The sequence below is a fragment of the Leucoraja erinacea genome, chromosome 3 (genome assembly GCF_028641065.1).
Source record: "Leucoraja erinacea ecotype New England chromosome 3, Leri_hhj_1, whole genome shotgun sequence".
NCBI classification, from domain to species: Eukaryota; Metazoa; Chordata; class Chondrichthyes; order Rajiformes; family Rajidae; genus Leucoraja; species Leucoraja erinaceus.
Window position 1 is genome coordinate 64354506 of NC_073379.1, and position 10117 is coordinate 64364622.

The 10117-nt window shown below is 40.4% G+C and overlaps 1 protein-coding gene across 3 annotated transcripts in view; it reads right to left on the reverse strand.

Moving 5' to 3' along the window:
- kank1a (KN motif and ankyrin repeat domains 1a) overlaps positions 1-9915 on the reverse strand; it is a 247433-nt gene extending 237518 nt beyond the window's left edge. For all 3 annotated transcript variants that reach the window (XM_055632821.1, XM_055632824.1, XM_055632822.1), the window contains exon 1: positions 9474-9915. The gene's annotated coding sequence lies outside the window, so the exon portion shown is untranslated. The remainder of the gene's footprint in view (positions 1-9473) is intronic.
- Positions 9916-10117: the final 202 nt, after the last annotated feature.

Consider the following 10117-nt stretch of genomic DNA (forward strand, 5'->3'; position numbering starts at 1 on the left):
CCCACACACAAAAGTTGGAGAAAATGGTAACCAATCTGTGTATCTTCACTAGCTTGGTCAAAGCAGACTCACTGAATAGGTTAACAGATTGAATCAATTTTCTTTAAACCAGTACTAGTGGGGTACCGCAAGGCTGGGTGCTGGGACTGCAGCCATTTACAATATGCATCAATGATTTGGATGAAGGGATTCAAAGTAACATTAGCAAATTTGGGTGACACAAAGCTGGGTGGCAGTGTGAACTGTGAGGAGGATTCTATGAGAATGCAGGGTGACTTGGAAAGGTTTGGGGAGTGTGCAGATGCTTGGCAGATGAAGTTTAATGTGGATAAATGTGAGGTTATCCACTTCGGTATCAAAAACTGGAAGGCAGATTACTATCTAAATGGCGTCAAGTTGGGAAAAGGGGGAAGTACAATGGGATCTGGGAGTCCTTGTTCATCAGTCGATGAAAGTAAGCATGCAGGTACAGCAGGCAGTAAAGAAAGCGAATGGCATGTTGGCCTTTATAACAAGATGAGTCGAGTATAGGAGCAAAGAGGTCCTTCCCAATGTACAAGACCCCAGTGAGACCATACCTAGAGTATTGTGTGCAGTGTTGGTCCCCTCATTTGAGGAAGGACATTCTTGCTACTGAGGGAGTGCAGCATAGGTTTACAAGGTTCATGCCCGGGATGGCGGAGCTGTCATATGCTGAGAGAATGGAGCGGCTGGGCTTGTACACTCTGGAGTTTAGAAGGATGAGAGGGGTTCTTATTGAAACATATAAGATTTTTAAGGGTTTGTACACGCTAGAGGCAGTAAACATGTTCCCAATGTTGGGGGAGTCCAGAACCAGGAGCCACAGTTTAAGAATAAGGGGCAAGCCATTTAGAACGGAGACGAGGAAACACTTTTTCTCCCAGAGAGTTGTGAGTCCGTGGAATTCTCTGCCTCGGAGGGCGGTGGAGGCTGGTTCTCTGGATACTTTCAAGAGAGAGCTAGATAGGGCTCTTAAAGATAGCGGAGTCAGGGGATATGGGGAGAAGGCAGGAACAGGGTGCTGATTGGGGATGATCAGCCATGGTCACATTGAATGGCGGTGCTGGCTCGAAGGACCGAATGGCCTATTCCTGCACCTATTGTCTATAAAGGTGGATCAAATCACTTTAAATGAATTTCAAAACTAAAGACTGCCTATCCGAATTCCAAATATATTAAATACAAATTCTTAATTTTTATTGGGCCTTTCTTGTTGACAATAGAACTCGTGGAATTGATTAAATCTGTAACCACTACATTTTGAACAACAAATCTCAATGCTTACAAGGATTAATCAAATTCTCTTTAGGCGACATTGGAAGTGAACAAATATCTCAAAATATTTATCTTCACTAAATCAGTTAAAATTCTTTAAAAATGTAACTTTTGTACACATTTATGAATATTCAATGTTACACAGAGTTCTGTAAAATGAAAAAAACAGGTTAATGGTACAAGTTAATGCAACTGACATATTTCATGGAGTTTACCAATGAATGTACAACAGATTGACTTGCAAAACACTACTGATCCCAACATTGCCATTTATCCAGTAAACTAAAAATAATTCATATGATGCATTATGTATTCAGGCACTGATGTTGCCCAATAGCTTTTCAATCAGCGCAATTCATATTCTTCCCTTTCAAGTGCATACAGGTGGCCAAATATGTTCTCTTCAATTGAAGTACTAGTGAAGGAAAGCTTTGTGGGTGACTTGAAAGAGATCTATGTAGGATCATTCCAAGCCCACAGAAAAATGTTAAACCTCTTTTATTTTAATTGCACTAAACTTGCATTTGGACATTAAAGGGCTAAAACATTAACATACCATAAATGGATGAAAGGATAGTTCATGTTTAAGCAGCATTTAATTTAAACCCATAAATGATTGGCATACTGGCAAATTCTTCATAGTGTGGTGTTTGTTTCTTTTCGTCCCATTACTCTGGAATGAAATTTACACTGAAGAATGGAACACTCCCTCATTTCATCATTCATGTAAAATACACCATATCTGGTCGACACAAAAGAACTGGGGTAACTCAGCGGGTCAGGCAGCATGTCTGGAGAAAAGGAGCAGGAGATGTTTCGGGTCGAAACCGTTCTTCGGCTTAAAACCTGCAGCTCCTTCCTTCTGGTTGTTCACAAAGGGCACCTTTCAAGCTCAACTGTATACTTCATTCACAATCAAGAGTAACAAGCTCACTAATTAATGTTCTTGCAAGTTCAGTACTAGCCAACTTCATAGTGAGAAAATCAAAACTTTACACTGCAAGCGAAGTGGATTGAGGTTTTTTTGAACTCCAAAATACAAACCTGTAAATTTGAATTCCTGGTAGTTTTTCCCCCAAGAGCAAAAGGTTTGATTAGTGGTTTAATTTTGAACAGTAATTGTTTGCTTTTCCAAAACCTGAACAGGTTAAAAAAATATGAATACGTTATCAATTCCAAAGCAATAAGTTCCGAAATGCAATTTTGAGTAAAGAAACTGGACAAATAACATCCATAAGACGTGTAGGAAGGAACTGCAGACGCTGGTTTAAACCAAAGATAAACACAAAATGCTGGAGTAACTCAGCAGGACAGGCAGCATCTCTGGAGAGAAGGAATGGGTGACATTTCGGGTTGAGACCCTTCAGACTGATGTCAGGAGAGTGGGCGGGACAAAGATAGAATGTAGTCGGAGACAGCAAGACTGGTGGGAGAACTGGGAAAGGGATGGAGAGAGAGAGAGGAAAGCAAGTTGAAGTTAGTAAAATCAATGTTCATACCACTGGGGTGCAAGCTACCCAAGCAAAATTCGAGGTGGTTCCTCCAATTTGCTCTGGCAAAGGAGGCCCAGGACAGAAAGGTCAGATCGGGAATGGGAGGGGGAGTTAAAGTACTGAGCAACCGGGAGATCAGGTAGGTTAAGACGGACTGAGCGGTGTTGTTCAGCAAAAAGATTGCCGAGCCTGCGCTTGGTCTTGCCGATGTACAGGAGTCGACACCTGGAAGTACGACACCAGTAGACGAGGTTGGAGGTGCAAGTGAACCTCTGCCTCACCTGAAAAGACTGTTGGGGTCCTTGGACAGAGTCGAGGGGGGAGGTAAAGGGACAGGTGTTGCATCTCCTACGGTTGCAGGGGAAAGTACCTGGGGAGGGGTGGTTTGGGTGGGAATGGACGAGTTGATCAGGGAGTTGCGGAGGGAACGGCCTCTGCGGAAAACAGAAAGTGGTGGTTGGGTAGATGTGGCTAGCAGTGGGATCAGTCCTGGTGTTGCAGCTACAGCCAACATGAGCAGTTTGGGTCCCATATCAAAGGAAGGATATGCTGGCATTGGTGAGGGTACAAAGGAAGTGTGTGAGAATGATCCCAGGGATGACGTAGGATGAGTGTTTGATGGGCTGAATAGCCTTATTCTGCTCATATGACGTATGAACATCACTGTGCTTTCCACATTTATTCCCCCAGATTCTGGCTTAATTGTTGACCATGCCAAAATCTGACATATTTGGTTGGTGAAAGTACAAATACTTTTGTTCTAAAGGATAACCCAGAATCACTGGATGATATCCATAAAACCAACCCCAGCTATTATAACACAGACATCCAAAGAGTCAAATGGACGTATTACCAAGATGCGTGTTGATTCCAAGCTGCCCCCTGCCCAAATTTGTAATATGATCGACTTGCAGTTTGATTCTGCACAGTTAAATATTTGATGGTGTGTCATTGCAATTCATGGTATAATCCCAATATTTTCCATAATAATAAGGAAACAAAACTACTTTCATGTTCATGGCAAAGACGGTAATCTATAGTTTAAGGACATTTACAGTTTAATTCTATTCTTTGATGTATTAACAAGCTCTCAAATTCAAACTAATACCAGTTGTAAAATTGTCTTAATTGCAATTCAGATTCACGACATTGGGAGTATCACGTGTATGCTCACATTTTTACCTGTACAATCAAAAAACGCAACGGCAAGCCTCCATTAATCTTTAACATGTACTTCCTGCGAAAAACACTTGCAATGTAATATTGTGTAAATTGCATGTTACACAATATCATGATTTTACTGCAATCAGCAGCTAACGATGGACTGCTTGGAGCACCCCTGGAATCAAATTGATTTTATACAGTTCTTAAATAAAATAAAAGCACACTCTCAATGCAAAATGCAGACAATTGGAATGGAAGATGGTGGTTTCCAAAAAATTCCATTGTAATTCCATTGGTTAGAGAGCCCTTCTGGAGAACATGGACAGTTGATGTTTCGTGTCGGGACCCTATTTCAGTCTGATTTTGCTCTGATTTTTTTTACCTTCTCCCAGGTTAATGCTTAAATTACGACACCATAGGTGCTGGGCACTTGGCATTTAAAATTATGTTAACATATCAGACAATGTCACTTGGATCTTGGGAAAAAGACAGTGTACAAGTGTTCCTACAAGAAAGTGGACAAACAAGTTAGTAACTCCAGAAACATTTCAATACAGAATCCCTCATGGCTAAGTTAATTTACTTCCCAATTTGAAAATAAATCTTTGTCAGTGTCTAATGCACACATGTGGAAATCAAGATCTTTAAAATAATCTGCCAAGGAATTTATCCATTGATTTAATTTATTCTGGATGTAATATTTTCAAGCTGTTAATTAATTCATCATGCCTACATAGTGATCCTGTTGACCCAGCTGCACATAACTTGCAGACTCTAACAATACGTATTGCAATAAAATAAATGTATCACAGCAATTGTTGTAAACTGAAGTAATATACTTCATGTATACAGTTGCATTTGTTCCCACATCAATTTATGAAGAACAAACTTTAAAATAATCAATTGACCAGAGTTGGGAATATAGCAGGCATACAACGCACAAATAGCATAACAAATGGTAGAAAGAATGGTAATGTAACACATGGATGGAATCATACGGCATCGGGGGGGGGGGGGGGGGGGGAATCTAAGCAAAAGATCAAGATTATAGTAAAACAAAATACAACAAATTAAGGAATAGATGGATGCAACTGTTCCCAAATTGTGGTTGTGTGAAGTGGGAGAGTGGTGGTGGGGAAGATGGCGAGGAATCACTGGACAGTGCAGAGTTAAGGCCCTGTCCCACTTTCCCGAGTTACTCACGAACTCTCCAGAGTTTTCCCCTTGATTTGAACTCGGGGAATGTCGGGTAATGTCGGTAGCGAGCCCATAGGAGTCCGTAGATGTTTCGTAGCGGCTCGTAATGCCAGCCGTAGGAACTTGGGGCATCAGGTAAGTCGGGACGTTTTTTCCACATGTTGAAAAATGTCCACCAGTTAAAAAAGTAGCCCCGAGTACCTACGAACGGCTAGTATCATGGGGAAAACTCGGGAGAGTGCATGAGTAACTCGGGAAGTGGGACAGGGCCTTTACTGTTGCATCAGAAACCAGCAAATACAGTGCACATATACATAAAGAAAACGCAGAGGTGGGATTTATGTCGTTATTGGTTTTACATTATTTTAAACAGAGCAAAGTTGAAGAACTTGATTACCTGCTCAAAATTAATGGGCAGCATGTAATTCAGATCCATCCATAAGTTATAGGAGCTGAATTAGGCCATTCAACCCATCAAGTCTATTCCACCATTCAATCAAGGTTGATCTATCTTTCACGCTCAACCTTATTTTCTTGCCTTTTGCCCCTAACCCATAAAATCAGCAAAAGTCTACCTCAACTAGTTTTATTTTCTCTTTTCAAGTGAAGTGGAAGATGGATGACAGATGGTTCTTGATGTGCTGCATCCCGGGAAACAACAACTAAAATATATGAAGAAAACTAGAGATCCAAGTAAAAATTAGATTATGGCCAGATGCAACTGAGTAAATAAAAACTGAGATTCAAGTGGAAACATGTACCATTTTATGCAGCTACACTTTACACTGACAGTTTATAATTTTATGTTAAATTATTTGAATCGAGAAACTCAATGCAGCGTGGTTAAATTTACGCACTAATCTTGGAGGATGCGGGAATTCACAAAATAATATGCAAATTGGTCAAAAAAAGAGAGCAAGTTAAATTCAGACAAATCCTAATGTAATGAGTGGAAACAAGGGAAGATGATGTGCCTCCCTGCATGGCATAAGGAGACGATGCTGTTAACAGATGCAGGGCACCAGTCAGTGAATTCTGAGAAAATGTATTTACATTCTACAATCTTGAACACGTGCCCTGCTCTGAGTAGAGAGACATAAAACAGTCAAGCATAGCCAAGGCTAACCTCCACAACCAAAGGTCAGAGCTCTGTTAAATTTGCACTTTACACCTGGGAGTAAATGACGCTGAAAGAGGAATCCAGGAATGCTAATTAAAAGAGAAAGTCGAAAGATACAATGTGCAGGGGGTTTCTCCTGATGGGCTGTCTCAGGCAGACTTTTAGAACTATGTTTAGGAATTCCTGTGGAAATTACTGGTGTAAGAATAATCATGTAACAAAATAATTTCTACAAATTATGGATTTCATCAGTTCCACTGTCAAATGCAAAACATCAACATCCCAGGCTTATTTACACTTTATGGCCCCAATAACCATGTTGTATTCACCAGCTAAACTATCAAATGTAAGTAGGCAAAAACCCTTTCAGTTTAAGTGAATTTTATCTTGCAAAAGAGGACAAAAGAGCTGAACTGTTAAATGACAGAGGGGTACAACATTAACAGACATTACCTTGGGTTCAAAGGGACTGATCTAATTTATCATCATTAAAATGAAAAAGATTCAATGCGCATTTTTCCTAAGGATTAACCCAGGGGCATAACTTCAGAACCAGGCCACACCATGGAAAAGGGTACTTGAAGAAGGGACTATATGAATGGAAATGCACAGGGAAAAATCTCCCCAAGCAGATTGTGGGTTGAGTATTCAGTTGAATTTTTTCACATCGTTCAAAAGATTGTGTCCATAAGGGTTTTAAGGTTATGGAACAAAAGGCGGCCATTTGGAATTGCAGATCAGGCACAAGGTTAAGGTAAAACAAGTTTGAGAGCGACCCCCTTCATTATGCCTACAAGTCTATGAAATTAAATACTAGAACATAATTAGTGGCAGGATTAGGCCACCTGGCCCTTTGAACCTGCTTCACCATTCCTCAAAATCACAGCCCATGTATATTTGAGCACTGTCTACTTTCCACGATTTTAATATCCAGAAATCCATTGACTAGGAAGAAAATTGCAAAGGCAATATAATAAATGAATAAACAAACACAACATGATATTTACAAACAGTATCTTCCCACGAATTGCAAATGAGGCAACACATGAGATAAGAGATAAATTACAACATCAAGAGATTCCTTAATCTCCACTTTAGACTAAATCTGTCCAACTATTTCCTGGTATTTCAGTAACAGGTTTCATTTGATGAAGCTCCCAAGTGATATTTCACCTTGTTAAATCACTTCACAAATATCCATGTTGGTAGGTGGAAAAGTTTAGCATTTTCAAGTCATGCTGGGGACTCAATTGAAACCAGCTAAATGACTAGAACAGATCATTCATGCCTGACCAAAAGTACTACACTCTGATAACTCAGTCATATGGATAATCCTAATTATGCCACCAAACTACTCGACCGAGCCAGAAATTGGAGATTAAATTCAGAGTCCAGGGCAATCCTGCTGACATTAGGTCCAGTTCTGTAATGGAGAAAAGTCTAATTACCTGTACTCAACTACTACCACCACAGTTAAAATTAACATGTATCTTCAGTTTTAGATGTTGTTGGACCCACACATAAAATAATGGTTTCCACGGTTCTCTATACAGGAGGCAAGTTTCAATCAGTTCCATTTAAGACCCAAGAGGCCTTTCACAGCAAGATAACTATGACCCATATGAACAGCTGAATTTTGAAGTATTAAATCAAATTATCTTGGTCTTGACCTTACCTAATGCAGGTATTATATATACACAATATCTAACAGATGCAGGTACAAAGCCGCAATCTAATTAAGCTATGCAGACAATATCCACTAAGCCTCTGCCATTTTAATATATTTACTTTTACTACAAACAAGAAAAGTTTCATCTTATCAAATCATGTTAAGTTGTTGAAGGACTCAACCACATGCAAGGGAGGTATGTGCAGTGGACTGCAGAGTAACCACACAATTATGCCTTTGATTTTTCACAAGTTACACAGATAACACCTATTTACCAGGCCAAACCTTTGCTCCTCGACGCATCTTATCGGCTGACCTATAAAATACCAAGACTTCTTTCCCTTTCACTCTGTGGTAGATGGCTGGAATATCTATTCCGAACACCTGCAGTGAGCTCTACAACAAAAAGCACAGCTGCAGAACCTGCAAGGCAACGCCATCATTTAGTTAAAATGAAGGGGTATGTAGCACCTCGCCAACAAAATACTTATAAACGTTCAAAGGACAAATCATTTGACAGTATCATTAAACGGAAAAGCTCTTATTAACAAGAAAAAGTTAGAAAGTAAGTACACCAAACCGTTTTGTTTTTAAATCAGAATTGACACGGTCAATCAAGATTTGGAACAACGTTGTGAAAAGGCACAGGCATGCACTGGACTTTTCGACAATAAAACATATCTCCAAATCAAAGCAAAACCCCAAAAGACGGTGGCACATTTCCACAGATCTTTAAACAAAAAGTATCAGAAACAAATCGCTCTCAAAGTAAAAGCAGTTACTTGGATACTTTTCTAAGGTTTTTTTGTAGCTCTTGGCTGAATATATTACACATTTTCCTTTTGAACAACATGTACATCACGAAGAAGTACCACGATAGAAAAAAAAGGACACACGGAAAATAAGACCTAGTCTAGGGGAATTAACAAAGAAACCAACAGCGCCCCACGATTGTGTTCAAGGTAAAGCCTTTCGCCTGCACCAGGACTGTATCGGCACAAGAGAAGAAAGCCCAGCACTCGGGGGTCATCGCTGTTGCTTTGTGATTCCGACGTGTTGCCATCCACATCAACTGGCTTCTCCCAGGCGGATCAAACACTTTCTGCCAGCTCATGAATGTATATTACTCCTCCCCACTCCAAAAAAAACAGTGAAATTCTAATAGAACAAAACAGTGATAGGCATTTGAATTTTTTTTTAAAAATCTGATAAATTTACAAACTTTTAGATTATCTTTTTTTGCTCAACAAAAACTTCTCACTTAATAACTAGGAATAAGAACAGTATCTTGCTCGAAACATGAAGCAAGGTGAACAGGTATTACAAAATATACACAATCCCATAACAAAAGTGCAAGTTATATTTAAAGGGCATTTAGCCTGGTGTGCGTGTGAGTACGTGTATATATAGCGATAGGAAGCTCTCACTCCCATTCTACAAACAAGCCTCCCTGCTCCAGCACAGGGAAAACAGCAGAGACCGACAACTTTTACCAAACTGCAGGCTTCCCTCAAAACTCTTGAAACTGACTGACCTCGCTCACCGCACCAAGCAAAGCAAAGAGAAGAGAAGTTGGTTCTGTCCGAAAGTCCGGTAACTTTAAATGTTCTTCCACCCGCTTCCTTTTCTAACCGAGCCCACGGGAGAGACTGCAGTCTCGCCGCTTTGTACACACAGGACATACAACCCGCACCACGCATGCACGTCCCAGCGAGTTGGGAACTGTGGGAGATGTAGTGTCACAGCTCCGAGTCTCAGCGAATTAATTCAGACACGAGAAACTGAGTCTGAAGAAGGGTTTCGGCCCGAAACGTTGCCTATTTCCTTCGCTCCATAGATGCTGCTGCGCCCGCTGAGTTTCTCCAGCATTTTTGTGTACCTTCAATTTTCCAGCATCTGCAGTTCCTTCTTAAACACAAGAAACGGAGAGGCTGGTTGACCAGATTAATTAAACGCCACCAGAGGTTGAAGAAACATGGGGCAGCTTAACCACAGTCCACTTTCGACAGTGCACAGTGCAAAGGAGGTAAAGACAAAATTGAGAGGAAAAAGAAAATGAGTCTGTCTGCAAAGATAACTATGCCCAGTTTATTAATGCCAATGAAGTAATTTGAAAAATAGTCACAGTTGTTCCAAACCTGAGAGGGCACGTCAGTTTAAAAAAGGCACAGCTGTCTG